This window comes from Sarcophilus harrisii, chromosome 2 (assembly GCF_902635505.1).
Source record: "Sarcophilus harrisii chromosome 2, mSarHar1.11, whole genome shotgun sequence".
NCBI classification, from domain to species: domain Eukaryota; kingdom Metazoa; phylum Chordata; class Mammalia; order Dasyuromorphia; family Dasyuridae; genus Sarcophilus; species Sarcophilus harrisii.
Genome location: NC_045427.1, coordinates 606,553,831 through 606,567,010, shown reverse-complemented (window position 1 = coordinate 606,567,010; position 13,180 = coordinate 606,553,831). Strand labels below are relative to the sequence as shown.

The 13,180-nt window shown below is 48.4% G+C and overlaps 1 protein-coding gene across 9 annotated transcripts in view; it reads left to right on the top strand.

Moving 5' to 3' along the window:
• The first annotated feature begins 2,953 nt into the window (after positions 1 to 2,953).
• The window catches only part of ZMIZ1 (zinc finger MIZ-type containing 1), a 430,170-nt gene continuing 419,943 nt past the window's right edge, over positions 2,954 to 13,180 (top strand). For 4 of the 9 annotated variants that reach the window (XM_031956397.1, XM_031956402.1, XM_031956394.1 and 1 more), the window contains exon 1: positions 2,954 to 3,444. The gene's annotated coding sequence lies outside the window, so the exon portion shown is untranslated. Of the gene's footprint in view, positions 3,445 to 11,413; positions 11,525 to 13,180 lie in introns of all 9 variants that reach the window. The other 5 variants (XM_031956396.1, XM_031956401.1, XM_031956399.1 and 2 more) reach the window with 4 other exon arrangements.

Sequence of the window (13,180 nt, the reverse complement as noted above, 5' to 3'; positions counted from 1 at the left end):
TCTCCCTCATGGTGAGACATAACAATGTCTTATATTTTGCAGAGCTCATGCTTTCCACAATAACTTCCAACAGCCTCGTGTTGTACAAAGGACAGGTATTCCTATTTCGTAGGTGAAAAAAAAAATAAAAGGAGGTTAAATGGCTCCCTTGGAGTCCCATTCTGGCTCAGTGGCAAAGCTGGGACTGGAACTCAGATCTACCTGACTCCCGGCCCCAGACTCTTTTCATTGCACCACACCGCCTCCCGATGTTGGCCAGCCTCAATAGCAGTCATTGGACGGCGTCCATATGTTCAGGAATTCAGCATTTTAATGGGTCCACGGTAGGGTTAAAGTTTGGGTTACGGCTGCCTTAAGGTTTAATTTAGAGATCAGAACACATCTGTTCCTAGTATCATTTCGGTTCTTAAGCCACTAGCTTGGATCATTGTCCAGATCAACATTGGCCATTTTTGATTCGGACCAGCACAGAGAGAGCGCATCCCGGTGTTCATTTTGGTGTCTGTGTACGTGCGCTCACACATACTTGTCCTCTTCTTCCATAAGTGTACTTGTGTCCCTGTTTTAAAAATCAGGATGGAGGGTCTGGAGACCTCACTCCAGTAGGTGCTATCGTATCAGTCACTGGGCAGTGAATTTTCCGGGGTTCTTACCACTGCTCCCGCACCCCCCCCCCCCAGCCAAATGTACCCCTTCCCAGAGCGGCCGCCCTCTCGGGACGTTCAGCATTGGGGCAATTTCCCTCCCGGGGCGCGTTTCTGGGGTCTGTGGGTCTCTCTACGGTTTCTGTGTCTCTGCCCCTAGTAGAGTCATTGTTCCCCAACCTTCCTCCGCCCCTTCCTTTGGCTTTTTCTTTGCCCCTCTGCCCCTCCCCGCCCCTGGTGCCCAGTCCGGTGCATCCAAGGTCTCCGCCTCCCTCCTTGACCAGCACAGGGCTCTGCTGGGCTCCCCAGGGCTGAGCTCCCGCTCCCTCTCTACCCAACTTGTCTTTGTTATTCTGAGCTCCCCTCCTCTCTTTGCCTTCTGACACAGCGGCGGCGGCGGCCGTCTGCAAAACCCGGAATGAGGATTCATCCTGTCACACCTGGACCGGACTGTCCCCTCGTCCCCGCCTTTAAGAATCCCCCCCCCCCCCCCCGCTCCCCAATCTGCATTATCCCCTCACCCCTTTACCACTCCCCCATCCCCATTCTGGCTAAATAGCCCGGGTTGCGGCTGCAGGACTAGAAACAGTCAGTTTTGATTGGGGAAGGGTCTTGCTGTAAATACCTAAAGGAGATAAAAACCTTAAGAAGGGGGCAGAAATTAGGGGAAGGTGTGTATGGGGAAATATGTGCTGTGTACGTGTGTGTCTTCCAGGTGGGACTGGCCGGAAAAAGTTTTGTGGGGATAGGGGCCCCTGGAGAGAGGAATACAGGTGTGCGTGTTTGTAACGAATGTTTGGGGGATCCACTGCTCATTCCCCTCTCTGCTTCGGCTTGGGGAGTGAATAACAAACGAGGAAATCGGGGGTCGTTCCGAGGGCCCCCCAACACTGCAGCCAGTGACCTCAGAGTCAAAGACCCCGAAATCTGTAGGTTTGGGGTCCCAGTAGCCCGCTGTGTCTGAGACCGCCCCCATCCCAAGAGTCTCCGCCCCCCCAGTACATCTCCCTCCCCCCCCCCCCCAGCTCGGCCCGCTCTGGGGGAGGGCGCAGCCGTCCCCAGGGCCCTCTTAATTGTCCAATCGCGGGAGCCGAGTTGGAAGCGGAATGAATATATTAGTCTTATTAACCACTCATAAAATAGAGATTATTATCCCATGGAGGGGCGGAGCCGAGATGAGCGTAGTGGGGCGTCCCTACCGGGTGGGTGTGTGGGTGTCTTTGGGGCTCTACCCGCCCAGTCCTGAGGAGCTCAAGTTCTTAATTCCACGTCTCTTCTCGGGTCTCCCCACATTGTCCTCCCTATAAACATGGAGGGGAGGGAGGCTGGAGGAGACTAATTCTGGGGTCATATTTGAACTCTTCCCTGCTCCACTCCATCCGTCCACTCAATTTTAGGGTACGGTCCCCTAAATCTAAGTGGCATTTACTCCTTGTCCTCTCCTCCGCGTCTCCGGTACAGCCCAAGGGGAAGGGGATGGGAAGAAATGACACGAAGGTGGCAAATGGGGGGAGCTGCGGAATTACCCCAAACAGTTGTCTCCAAAGAGCCGCACTATCTCAATGCTTAGCTCCAGAATAGTGAAGACACTATTCTAGCCTCCCCTATAGCACCCCCCCCCCCTCCGGTGTTCCATGCTCCCTCTCTCAGTTCCTGCCCTCTTTGTCCACTCAGAGCCTGGGGACCCGGGGAGGGGGTGAAGTGGAGACGTGTGGTGAAGACGGGACGGGTCGGAGAAGCGAGCTTTTGACACTCCCTTCATTCCCTCGCAATAACAATTCAAAAGGTCGGAAATTCTCATTCTCAGTTTTCATCCTAGAGGATTTTGGTTATGTATACAGTAATCTATATGGATATGTCTACACACAGAGAGCCCCCGAAGGGGCGGGGAACAGATAGTACTCCAGGTGCTGCGTATTTGTATTAGGGGGGAAGAGAAAGAGGGGAAGGTAGCTTCTGTCTTCCTTTTTTTTTTTTTTTTTAAGTCTTTATCTCCCACTCCAATTTGCACGATTTTTCTCTTCCTCTCCCCCTAAACTTGCAGAGTTTAAAAAAAAAAAAAAGCAAGTCAAGGTGGAGAAAAGGTGTGTGTGTTTTGGGGTGTGTGAATGTATTAGGGTGTATGTGTTTTCCTCTTAAGGGGAGGGGGAGAGAAAGAAAAAGAGGGAAGGAAGAGGAAAAGTGGCATCCCTGGTTGAGAAGAGGAGGAAGAGGAGGAGGAGGAGACGCGCTCCCTTTCAGATAGAAATCTAGGACAGCTTTTGCCGGCAGCCGGCAGTGAGCGGGGCCCTTTGGAAATAGAATAGCCAATGTAATTTGACACTTCAACTTGCTCTGCTTCAGGCTAGTTGATTCACTTACTCACCCACTAACGCCGAGTTCCTTTTCACTGTCTGTGGACATTAAAAAAAAAAGGGGGGGGGGGGGAGCGAGAGCGAGAGAGCAAAGGAGAGAGCGAGCGAGCAGAGAAATAAAGCTCGAATCCAGTCGTAATTCTGATTTCTCTACCCCCCCTTTTTTTTCCTCCCGCTCTCCCTCCCTCTCTCCACCACCAACCGCACAGATCTCCCCCGCCCTCCCCCTCCCCAAAATCCATTGGGGGAGAAAAGGAAAGGAGAAAAAGAGGGAGAGAGAGAGCGAGCGAGAGAGAGCGAAAAGGATTTTGCCCGTGTGTCCTTCCTCCTTTCCTGATTTCTCTTGCTGCTGCCGCCGCTGCTGCCGCTGCCGGTGTTGCCGCTGCTGCCGCTGCCGCCGCCGCCGCCGCCGCTGCGTGCGGCCCCGGCTCCTCGCTAAGCGGTGGGTAAGTTTGCCGTCCTTCTCCTGGGGCTGGTGCTAGGGCTGGGGCTGGAGCCGGAGCCCGAGCCGGAGGGAGGGAAGCCGGGGGCGGACACAATGGATCGGGGCCCCCCACTCTCGGAGTAACCCCCCCACCCCCCGAAGCAGCGTGGAATCGTGGATTAGGCAGACTCGTGCTAGTCCCCGTAATTGTGATTGTTTTCGTAGGATCGTGCGTTTCCTTTTTCTTCTCTCTTGCAAAGACTTAGGACTGGAAACGTGTGGAGGTTGAGGGTTTGTTTTGTGTTGTGTATGTGTTGTTTTTTCCTCCTTTGCTTAAGGGGCTGGAGATAGAGGTGGGCAGGAGGGTCAGTTAGTGCTAGAGGCTAAAGGGAGCCAGCCTTGGTGTTCAGGCTCTCGGGAGCGGGGAGCTGAAAGGAGCTGGGGCTCCTGGTTACGATTTATGTGTGTCTGTGTATCTGTCTGGGTGTAAAGAAACCATGCCTTTCTCCCAGCGTGGCTATCCGCGCTCCCTGTATGTGGTGTGGAGGGGCCAAGGGAGCGCAGGCATTGCTCGGAGGCTGGAGAATGTGGGGGATATCGCCGTAAGCCTTCTTTCCGGTGGGCGTTAAGTTTTTTGTGTGTGTATGTGTGTGTGTGTGTTAATTGTTGTTGCTACTTAGTATGTTTGTGGCTTTTGGAAGGGTCAGCCAGGAAAACACAATGTTGCAATGGTTAAGGTGTATGCGTGTGTGTGTGTGAGTGTGTGTGTGTGTGTGTGTGTGTGTGTGTGTGTGTGTGTGTGTGTGTGTGTGTGAGAGAGAGAGAGTGTGTGCGCGCGCCGTGGCCGGTAGCCGGGAACTCCTTAAAAACAAAAGGAGGTTTAAACCTCGACCGGGGGACGCCGCCGTCTGCCTGCTGGGCTGCCCCAGCCGGGAGAGAAGCCTGCCGCTTCGGAAGGAGCATTTTCTCTGTGTGTATATGTCCAGAAGCTAAAGTGATCTGTCGCCTCCAGTTCTTTTCTCTGTGTCTTTTGCTGTCCCTGGTGGAGTGGAGGGTGGGTGGCAGAGATTGGAGGGGTTGGGCGCGGGGGGCTCTGGGGAACGGTTGGGGGGAAGCGGTCTTTGGTGTTCCTTGTGTTTGGGGCTAAGGGGGGAAACACTGGAAAGTGGGGTTTTCTCTTTCTCCTTCGCCTTCCCCCTCCTCTCCCCAGCTGGAGAAAAAAGCAGGCTAAGCCAGCGCGCTCTCCCCCTCTCCGGTGTACATCTGTCCAGGAAGCCAGGGGAGGGGTAAAAGGGGGGGCTGTGATGGAGGGAAAATAAAACCACATAGAAACAGCGGCAGAAGCGGGATCAGGGAGTGTGTGTGTGTGTGTGTGTGTGTGTGTGTGTGTGTGTGTGTGTCTAGGGAGGGGGAGTGCTGTGAGGGGGGGTGGTAGGTGGTGGCATTGTGAAGGCGGGGTGGGGGGCGGGAGAGGAGGGGACCGTTTTCACGGGAGGCTGAACTGCAGCCGCCCAAAAGGGCGAGAGCTTCAGACCCCGGGTTTAAAAGACACTCCAAGAATGTAAACAACTGGAGAAAGGAGTGCGTGCATGCGGCCCGGAGAGCTCCTCTTCTTCTGCACCCCGGCTTCCCCCCTTCCCCGGGGAGAGGCACCGAGAGCTCGCGAGCTCGGGCCCCGGCAAGTTAGAGTTGTGCACCGCGCGCTGGGAGCTTCAAACTTTCCCCTTGCGCCCCGCACTTTCCCCTCCCCCCTCCCCACCTCAGCGCTCCCCAAGTGGGTGGCAAGAACCCCTCCGGGAGGGCGCGCCTCGGAGGTGGAGGGTGTCCATGAGCTGGACAAGCGGTTGCCTGCGGGATGGCCGCAGAGTTCAGTCCCGCTGAGCCCTGAGAAGGAATTGAAGGCGGGGAGTGGAGGGGAGAGCCCGGCTCGGGACTCCCTTCTCGGGGTCCCGGACCAACTTCTCCGGGTGTCCCAATGGTGTGTGAATAACCTCCGAGCAACCATCGGCCAACGTTTGGATAGCTTAGAGTGCCTGAAGAGTGGGTTTTTGCTGGAGCAGGTCTGGGTGCAGGCTGTCCCCTCCCTCTTTCCCTCCCTTCTTCCCTCCTCCTCCTCCTCTTCCTCCTCCTCTCCTTCCCCCTCCTTCTCCTTCCCCCTCCTCCTCCTTCCCCCTCCCCTTTCTCTCCTTTCCTCTGACTGCTTTCTCAATGCACTGACGAGAGGGAGGAAGATTTAAGTTGGCAACCTAAACAAATGTTGTCTCAAAGGTTCCTTGAGAGCGAGTTGGAAAGGAGCGGGGGTTGGGGGGGCGGGGGGGAAGAGACTGGACTAGAATGATCCAGAGGAGACTGAAGGGTGCCTCTTTCCTTTTCAGATAAGAAAGCCATTTTAGAGACCACCACTAACAACCCCCCCCTCAAAAAAAAACTGCATCAGAAGGAATGGTGCCTTATAAAATTTAAAAGGGCAGCAGCCCATTAAGGCGATGGCCTGGCGCCTGGCTCCTAGAGCTTCTCGAGCAGCCTGCCTTTCACTGCCAAGGGCTTTTTAAGGGATTTTCTTGAGCAACAGTTTCTCCTGGTTGCAATATGGGACTCTGGCCTTGTAAACTACAGGACTAAATGATGCCGTCTCTGTCTTCCTTTTCCTTCTCCTCTCTGGGTTTGGGGGAGTCAGTCGAGTCCAGTGCTGCCCTCAGAGTTTATTTAAAAAAAAAAAAAAAAAAAAAAAAAAAAAAAAAAGGTGTGTCTATATATGTGCCTGTTAAGGTATATTTCAAATGTGCTGGAGCCGAGAGGAGTAATCAGTTTGTTTTAATGGTCATGAATTGTAACTTTTACTCTTTGGCATTTGCCCTTGGAAAGTTCGAAACTTGCCCTAACATACTAATAAGTGGGGAAAGTTGGGAGGAAGGAACAAAACCCCAGAGCTTTAGCCTTTTCGGGATTCTTGGCTGCCTTTTTGCTGGGGAGGAGACAAGCATTTATTTAACTGATACAGAGAGTAAGATTCACAGTGGCTCCCCCTACCCTATCCCACCCCACCCCACTCTTGGGGCTTTTGATTGAGAGAAATTTACTGTGCCATCAATCTCCCCATAGTGAGGCCTGATTCAGGTTTATGAATGCCAGAAGACTTGCCTGACCTTTTTCTCTTTAACTTGAGGATGTTGAAACACCAGCATCAAACAAAAGACACATTGAAAGCAAGGTCTGCAACGGAGCACGTGTGACTTTGAGGCTGGTGGAAGGCATTTGGAGATAGGGTTTGCCTCTGAGTATTTTTTGCTTTTTCCCCTCCTCCCCTAAGGAAGGAGTACAGCATTTAGCTCTGGGAGTCACAAGGCTGTAGAAAGTTGTTTCAAGAGCAAATCTCAAAGTTGAGATTCCTGCAGTTCAATTGGAGTCAGAGTATTCTAGAGGATTTAAATTTTTTTTTAAATTTTTTTCCCTGCCAAAACATTTTAATATGGATGGGTTTTTGAAGCTGTTGATTGGATCAGAAGATTGAAGTGTAAAAAATTCATTCAGATTTAGGGGGAACCCTTCCATGTAGAAAAGGTAGTTTGTAAAATTTAAGGGGAAAAAAAAAGGATTGGAGCTTATGGTTTTATTTATTGTGTCAGCATAAGCCAAAGCATTCTGCAGGGTGACAAAACTGAATTCATTTTACTTTTTAAACTAAAAACAGCCATGATCTCTAGTAACATCTCTTTCCCCTGCTTGTCCTAGGAAAGAAGCATTAGGGTGGAGAGATTGTGCACTGTTGACATTACTGGTGACCCGTGGATCCTTTACTCATTTAGGATAATAACAGGGAGAAAGAAAGCAGTACAATTCACAGCTGAGAAGAACTAAAAACTTCAATTTTCCCCCCAAATTGGCAGAAAGAGAAGGGAAATTTGAAACTCATTATTCTCCCCTCTTATCTTCCATGAGATTAATATGACATTGTAAATCCTAAATCCTTTGGCCTTAATGGCCAGACTGACTGACACTGGCCATGGCCCCATCTAGCAGCTTAATAAGATGTCGGTTCCTGAAGCAGCTCAGGGAGACCAGCCCAGAAGTTTATCACAGGAAACTTCTTTAAAAAAACAAAACAAAACAAAACAAAAAACCCTTTTGAGAATGACAGAGATGGGCCTCCCAGAGACGGAATGTGTCATCTATGTTTCCATTCATAACTTTTTTTTTTTATTTTTGTGAAGGCCCTCCCCCTTCCTTCTATCTGCTCCCCCACTTCCAGCCCCCATCTTTATGAGGTTCTCAAGGTTGCAAAGCCACAACAGAACCTGTGTGTGCTAATTACCACCATGATGCTGTGGCCTTGCCTAATAGGTTTGACCTCTTGGCAAGATGGGCTTGCTTCCGTGCACACAGTGTTCCCGACTACTCTGTCTCCCTGGGAAGCCACTGGGAATCTTCTGCCCTTCTTAGCTAGGGGGAAGGGAAAAGACTTAGCCATTGAGTAGTATTTAATTAGGGTCTGCTGGCCTTTAACTGTGTGCTAGAGCCATTTCTTGGTGCTCTTGGAGAAATCCATACGTCCAGGCTCTGCCCTCAGGGGGTTTACTGTTGAGCTGGAGGTGAGAAAACTTTCATAAAGGCATTAAATAAACAAACAAACAAAAGGCTTTTGAGAAAATGAAGTGTCAGGATTTTAGAACTGGAACATCTTGTGGCATCTTGTCTAACCTCCCCTTTTTTAGAGGTGAGAAAGCTGAGACAGATTTGTCCAAAGTCAAGTTAGTAAATGCAGAAGCTAGCATTTGTACCCAAGTTGGTGGTTGTTGTTGAATTGTGTCCAGCTCTCTGTGATCCTATTAGGGATTTTCTTGGCAGAGATATTGGAGTGTTTTGCCATTTCCTTTTACAGCACATTTTTACAGATGAGGAAACTGAGGCATCTGAGACAAGTTCTGAAATCAGATCTTTCTGACCCCAGGCCCCAGATTCTATCCACTCATGCTGTGTACCACCTAGTTGCCCAACTTGCCTCTAAATCCATTGCTTTTCCCACTACAACCTACTACTGCCCCCAGTGTCATAAGATGACAATGAATGACACAAATTACGGGAAGACATAATAAACTTGAAGAGAATCGAGGCAAGAATCTTGGACAAGGAATCATGGATCTGAGTCTTAACTCTGGGGTGGGTCATTCACTTAACCACAGTGAGTTTTACTTTTCCCATCTGTTGAATGGAGCTAACACCACATGGATTTCATGAGAGTCAAATGAAACAATGTTTGCTAATGTTTTAGAAGTATGAAAATCTGTCTTTTGGGAGTATAGGAGTACAACTTTGGGGGTGCAATTGGTCTGCTGCCTAGATCAGTAGCACAAGAGGTTTTCCCAGCTGGCTGCTGTGATAAACATGTCCAGGGAGTGTCCCCACTGGTGTGAAGGATGTGTTAGGGATCTGGAAGGCCTTCCCCACCCCCAACACACAGGCAGGATACCAGGGGGTCTGTAAGTCACTTCATCTAGCAATCTGCTCCTGGCAGGAAAGACTAGAATTTAAAGGTTGTCCCTTTCCTCCCAGTACTCAGAGGAAACATGGTGATGCTGCTCAAACTCCCCTAATGGTATTTAGGAGGAATTAGACATGTTTCTTACTGCCATGAAGGAGGTCTCCTGTCTTTGCACTTGAGATCTTACTTTGAGTACAGTAGCTAGCCTAGGCTCCACTGACTTTCCATGGGACATTATGATTTCATTTGTGATTTTTGAAGAGAGGGAGAGAATGCTTTCTCAACCAGAATCATAGAGAACACAAGAAGTCTAAGGTGATCCCTGTCCTCAAGGAACTTAAGAAGGGTGAGCATGCACACACACACACACACACACACACACACATTTATATACATATAGACAGAGATATATACATATTTTTGTTCTTTGTCAGTTTTTCAGTTGTGTCTGACTCTTGTTGACTCCTTTAGGGGTTTTCTTGGTAAAGATTTTAGTTTGACATTTCCTTCTCTGGCTCATTCTATGGATGAGAAAACTGAGGCAGATAGGGTTAAGTGACTTGCCCAGGAATATAGAGCTTAGGAAGTATCTGAAGCTAGATTTAGGTCTCTCACTATCCACTGTAGTCAACTAGCTACAGAGACATGCATACATATATGTATATACATATATACAAACATATACGTGTTTTAAAGATGTGTTTTATATATATATATATGTATATGTGTGTGTGAATAAAAAGTTAAATAATACAAACCAAACTAAGATATGATAGTGAGACAATATGATGAGTCAAAATAGGACTAGATTTGAGGGTAGAGGAAACAGATTTCATTTGAAACTCTGCAGTTATTAGCTATGTGGGATGAAGACTGAACCCATGATTTTGTTGATATAGGGAACTCCCACATGAGGGAACTCTCTCTGGAACTCCAGGTTACCACTTTCTCTGCAAATTAGTCTTACCTATAGAATCTAGAAGTATATGATTTTTTTTTCAGAAGCACAAACCCAGTACATGTCAGAAGGAACTCTTGAACTCAGGTCTTCCTAATGTAGAAGCTAGCTCTCAGTAGCTGTGTAATTATGGACAAATCACTTAATGTCACTGGACCTCAGTTTTCCCATCTGTAAAGTGAGAAAGTTGGACTAAATGGTCTCTAAGGAACCTGCTAACTCTAAATCTGACAATCCTCTATACAAGGGGCAAATGAAGGGTACTGCATGTGGTTGATGATATTAATGAAGTTGAAAAGAAAGAGGGAGTCCCTAGAGGACTCAGAGGAGAATGATAGGATCATGACATGGGCTTTGGAGAGTAGATAGGACTTGGCTACATGTCCTGTAGGATGAGGAAGGTTAGGAGAGGAAGACAGAAGGCAGGGACTCTCAGGCTAAGTACCTCTCTTGGGTCTCTGGGGGTGACCGCCATATTTTAATGGAACAGAGCTAGCTCTCTCATGCTAGGACTCAGAGGCCTTTTGTATTACTCAGCTGAGGTCCCCAGCAGCTGCTCATCCTCTTGGTTCTAATAGTCTGCTGAGTTGTATGCACTCTAAAACTCCCAATTGTGGTTTTCCATCCTTGGGAGCATGAATCTGTGGCAAGGGAGTTCTTGAAGAGGTGGGGAAAGAAACAGATGTGTTTGTAGCCAGCCTTTGGTCCCCTCAGAGAAGAGAAGGAAGTCCACAGAGCCAAGCTGGTTGCCACAGCTCTGATGGTTTCTATAGCTACAAAAAGTGACTCAGACCTTTCCCTTCTCCTAGTCTCCTGTAGCAAACCCCACGGGTTTCTGTGGGGGATAGGAAGGCACCCCCACAAGTTTGCTGACATACCTTATGGCAAGCGCAGCCTCAGGGAAAGAGCAGGCAGCCACTGGACTAACTGCTTCTTTTGTGTATGAATATGATAAATATCCTCTAACTGGTTCCATGGTAATGATTCTGTCAACAATTAAGGAGAATCCTCCCTAATGTATCTGATAGTAACCCTCATTTACCTGTTGTACATGAAAAGCAAATGCCCTGGTCCTATTGATTATTGGAGGGTCAAAGGGTGAGAAGAGGTAGGCGGTACTCAGAGGTCACCCAGCCTTACCCTGTCATTATACAGATGAGAAAACTGAGGCAGTAAGTCTGTAAGGATGTAAAGGGTCCAGGGTGAGGAGTGGGCGACTAATAATAGTACCCAGCTTTCACATCCCAGAGGACAGCTATTGTTATAACTGGTGAATGGCAATGTGATAGGGCCTCAGGGAAGGTCAAGGTGTCTGAGATAATTAGATTTCTTAGATTTCAGTATTCCTGAGCTAGTCTGGTGGTCTAATCCTTTTATCCTTTGCTTAGATTTGTAGTTGCTCAGACCACTCTGGGGATAAGAGGTAGGGAAACCCATATTTCCCCAGCTTCTGAAGTCAGCAGGGGGGATACAACTCTTGAAGGTTTCAGGTGAGGAAAGGTGGGGAAGAGGATGGAGTTCAGCCAGAATCTAGACCTTTTTTTTTTTTTTCAGGTCCATGGGAATCCAAAGGATCGAGGGTGCTATAATAACACATCTGCATTATTTGGCCTTTTTCCAGAGAGCTTGCCGGTTGACTTTCTGGATGCTCTTCCTGTATATTAGGTAGTATGTAGAGACCTGTTAAGTTTGACTTGTGTTGTTACAGGGCCAAGGGTCCTTTTTGAGATCACTGGACGTATGGAATTGGGATGTTGGAGAGAGGTTGAGCAACCTGTATGAGTGAGTGAGTGAGTGAGTGTTGGGGGTGTGACTCTATGCAGTGGGGATGCAAAGAGCTGCCTGGTTTATCTTCAGCTTGCTTAATCTCTAAAAGTTGTTTTTACCATGGCGCTGCCTCCCTGACTGCATTTCTGTGGCTTTGTACTCCTTGGGGAGATTGGGGAGTTTTTGTCCCGAGTTTCTACTGCAAGGAAAACCTGGTTTGGGGTGCTGCAGCAGGAAGGGAGATAAAAGAGACCCCCTTAACCTAAGAGGGGGGTCTCCCTAGATATCTTTTGGTAGCCCTGTCTTGAACCCTCTCTCTTAAGGACCAATAGCCTTCCTGGGAAAGCCCAGGGCTTGGTGTGGGCAGAGCTGGGAAGTGAAGGGATCTACAAAATTAGCATGAGAATAGAGGCCCAGACAAGAAGCCTCTTGTGTGTAACTCTGGGTCCTTGGGGTAATGATGTGCTGATCTTACCCTAGCCGGCCTTTCCTGCCTGGGCAGCTATATGCCTCTGCTTCAGTGGGTAGGGCATACCAGCCGGGTGGGTCTGGGCTGACTCTAGCTGTCCTTGGAAGCCAGGAGCACATTAATTGGAGGATCCTTACCTAGGGCAGCCGGCTTGATGTTTCCCCCCTCTATACTTCAGGCCCCAGTTTCATTGCCTTTTGTGTTTTGAGAAGGCTTGTAACATGAGTGGCCCCCGTTTTTCCAAGAGGCTTTTGTTTGGCTGATTAAAACATTTATTGTGGAAAGACTTGACAAGCACTACTTGGTGCATGCCAGTTCTTGGGAGGCAGGAGACCACCGTCACCTAATGATTGGCTCACCCCACAAGGTGAGCCTTATCAGTCCCTAAGGAGCTCCAAGAATCAGCTTATAACTATTCAGAAGCGTTTATTAGATTAGAATTAGAATCCCGGTGCTGTAAGGATAGGCTCCAGTTGGCCACTTAGTGGCAAAGCAATATAAATATCTGCTTGTCCCTTAGCTCTGGCTCATTTATTCTCGAAGAATGTGGTTCTTTCAGGGTAATTCCCCCCAGCCCCCTTTTTATGATAGAGTGTTAGCAATGGAAGCTATTTTAGAGAATATCACTGTACCCCCTTTAGTTTACAGAGAGGAAACAGAAACCTTGATTGGTGAAACAGTTTGCCTAATGTAGCTAGAGAAGTAACAGAGTGACTAGAGATCTGACTTCACAATGAGGAAAGAAGACCTGAGTTTAAAGCCTACCTCTTGCGTAGACTGGCTGTGTAACCTGGACACACTGTACAGCTTTTCTGAAAATCAATGCTCATCTATAAAATGAGTAATTTGTACTTTGGTCTCATTGATACCTTCTACTCCAAATGTAAGATCCTATTTCCAGAAAATTAGAAACGAGGTCTGACAGTCCCTTCCCTCCACCATTACTATTCTTTCCATCTCAACAATGACAACCTTAAAAACACAATAAAAAATAAATGAATGAATAAATTTTAAAAAATTTTATTTCTTAATAAAATAAAAATGATAACAAATGCCCCATCCCATTTGTTTTTTGACTACTGAAA